At 38.7% G+C, this 3,009-nt stretch overlaps 1 pseudogene; it reads right to left on the reverse strand.

Annotated features, from left to right (window-relative positions):
* Positions 1-2,554: 2,554 nt before the first annotated feature.
* LOC133497056 (5S ribosomal RNA) lies at positions 2,555-2,673 on the reverse strand (annotated as a pseudogene).
* Between the last annotated feature and the right edge of the window lie 336 nt (positions 2,674-3,009).

The following is a 3,009-nucleotide window of genomic DNA, read 5'->3' on the forward strand; positions in this document are numbered from 1 at the left end:
TACATAATACAGCATTGTAACACAAATGACAGTAACACTAGGATCTCTGGGAAACAAACAAGAGGGTGAAGAAGAGTTTCAATTTATACCCTGTCCTACTTTCTTTTATTTATCTTTGTTCTATCCTATTTTTGCTACCATTCTCATATTTATTGCATTTAATTATTTAATTATTGCATACTTATCTGCAGCTGTATCACACAAATAAATAGTTTAAAAAAATCATACATTGTGATTTCTGGATTGGATTGGTAGTACAATGATTTTTGTACTCAATAGTTCAGAATTAGTTCTGCTAATTGTAATACGAAGTACATGATATAAATGTGTGAATACAATCAAATTAAAATTATATTCGAATTTACACAAATCAAGTGGATGCAAATATGTACCCCAAATTTACTGGGTAGGCTATGTAGGTTGGTTATAGTGCATGATGTCATTGGTCCTTTGTATGTGAATGAATGAATGATGAATGAATGAATGAATGAATGAATGAATGAATGAATGAATGAATGAATGAATGAATGAAAATCCAATTTGCTAAAAGATCAACAATCACCTTACTTCGGAGCAATAAATAAAAACCAGCACATTTTTCACACATGAAAAAAAAAACTTTTTTTTTTCTTTTAACTTCTACCTTGTACACAGTTACCGGCGGTTTATGCTATTGAGGCTTGCCTGGATGTGTTTGTCTTTAGGCATTGTAAAAATTGAATGCAGCCCCTGTACAAAACTAAATTCAAGACCAACTTTTAAATCAATGGTCATCTTATTTTCAATTGTGTGAATAAATGCTGCATGCACTTCTGAACAAGAATCAAAGCACCAGGATCAAAGCTATCCATCATCCATTATCCATCCCACTTATTGGCACAAGGGTCACAGGAAAGCTTGAGCCTATCCCAGATGGCTTTGGGGCGAAAAGCGGACTACACCCTGAACTGGTTGCCACTCAGTCCCAGAACAGATATTGACATCATCATTGGGCGGGAATCGATCCCACACTACCTGCACCAAAGGTAGGCGTGTGTATTACTACACCATCAATGACTCATGGACCAAAGCTTATCAAAGCATCAGTGTGCACTTGTCAATGTTAACATCTGTATATTGGTCATTGAACAAGAATGCAAATAAAGTCGAAGTCACAACCCATTAATGTATAGGATATTTACTTTTTAAGGGGAGTTGTTGTCCCATATTTCTCCACAACATGTAGAATGTGAGCCTTATGTGATGTGGGTGCTTTGGGCAATTTTCCACTCTGAAATGACCCTGTCAGCCCTCATTGTAGGCAAAGGGCAGAGGCATTTTCAACCTGCCACAGAATCTTACCAAGGGATTTAATTCCATCAAAAAAAATAAAGAAAGAATGTCATAAAGCCTACTTTCTCAAGTGCAAGTCTACCACTTAGTCAATGCCTGAGCAGCTCAGAGTTGAACTGGATGTTTCTATGCATTAAAATCAAACCATTTTGCTGCTACAGGATGTTCTTAAACGTAATCTAATAACAGTTGTAGATTTGTTAACACTTCGCTTTTAATACTATCACACTGATGTGGCTCTCCCTTCGTCAAGACTGGGTGACATGATGGAAAGCGTCGCTGTAATCTAAGGCCAAAGGGAAAAAGATGATTGTAAGAATACATTCTGACCGTTAAAGTCATTTTGGATTTTTTTAAACCCTGAACCCACTTTTTGAGAGGACTCCACGCAAACGTTATTCCAAATCACCAACAGCATGATGAAGGATACACAAACAGTTGTTTTTCATGAGTATATCTTTTATTTTAATAGTGTAATGTGAAAAAAAACTTTGCCTTTGCTGTGGAAGATCCTTTGTCATCTCGCACCGTATCTTGAAACAGCACATGCTAATGCTCAATTGTTTTTCGACTGAAGGAAAGATGAAGGAAGGAACTGTGAACACAGGAGGCACTGGGACCATCTTGGAGTGTAACGCATGACCATATGTTGCTCTATCTGCAATGTTCACTTCAATGTGGGTGACCAAGAGCACTTGAAATGGCCCCATCGAGTGCTGATGTCTCCTTGTATTTCATCGGAAGTTCTTGAACAAAACGAATTCACCAGGTTTGATGTACTGTGGGGATCCATCAGCCAGTCTGTGCAATGCTGGGAAGGAGAAAGTTAGTCAGATGTGCAATACCTGGACAAGAGTGAGGGCTAGGAGTGGCTTCCCTACAGTTAATAGGATATTCGAAAACATTCTAAAGATGATCCAAAAATGAGTTGAATGGTGTGTGTACTGGAGAGAAATTACCATAGTGTTCAAAAAGCAGTCTATCGTGACTAACCAGATTAATCTGTGTTTTCAATATAGTTTTTATTGCTCCATGTCAAACAAGTTACCAGTATGTGCATACAGACTCTTAAGGCTTGGCTTCTTCTTCTTCTTTGCCTTTCGGCTTGTCCCATTAGGGGTCGAGACAGCATGTCATCTTAGATGAACGCATATTTGCTTGGCACAGTTTTAAGCCGGAGGCCCTTCGTGACGCAACCCCTCTGCATTTAGCTGGGGAGAGAAGCTTACAGCACCTGGTATTCCCAGGCGGTCTCCCATCCAAGTACTAACCAGGGCCAAACCAACTTAGCTTCCGAGATCTGACGAGATCGGGCATTCTCAGGGTAGCATGGCCGTAAACTACTCTTAAGGCTATGCATTTGAACAATTTGTTGAAAGGGGTGTTTTCAAAAAATACCAGTGGCATTCAATCAATAAGGTAAATAATTTTGTGGGGAAAAAAGGTGTGAATCAGGTGGTCCCCATTTCAGGTTGAAGCCAGCACCTGTTGAACATGTATTTCTCCTTGAAAGCCTTAAGACACTGGGTCATTAAACACATTGTTCAGAGGCTCAGCATATTTTGATTAAAAGTTCGATTGGAGAAAGAATACCTTAAAAAAAATGGGCTGTTCAGCTAAAATTATCTCTAATGCCTTAAAATGTAGAGCAAAACCTGAGACATGTAGCAAAAACTG

The sequence above is a fragment of the Syngnathoides biaculeatus genome, chromosome 23 (assembly GCF_019802595.1).
Source record: "Syngnathoides biaculeatus isolate LvHL_M chromosome 23, ASM1980259v1, whole genome shotgun sequence".
In the NCBI taxonomy this organism is placed as follows: Eukaryota; Metazoa; Chordata; class Actinopteri; order Syngnathiformes; family Syngnathidae; genus Syngnathoides; species Syngnathoides biaculeatus.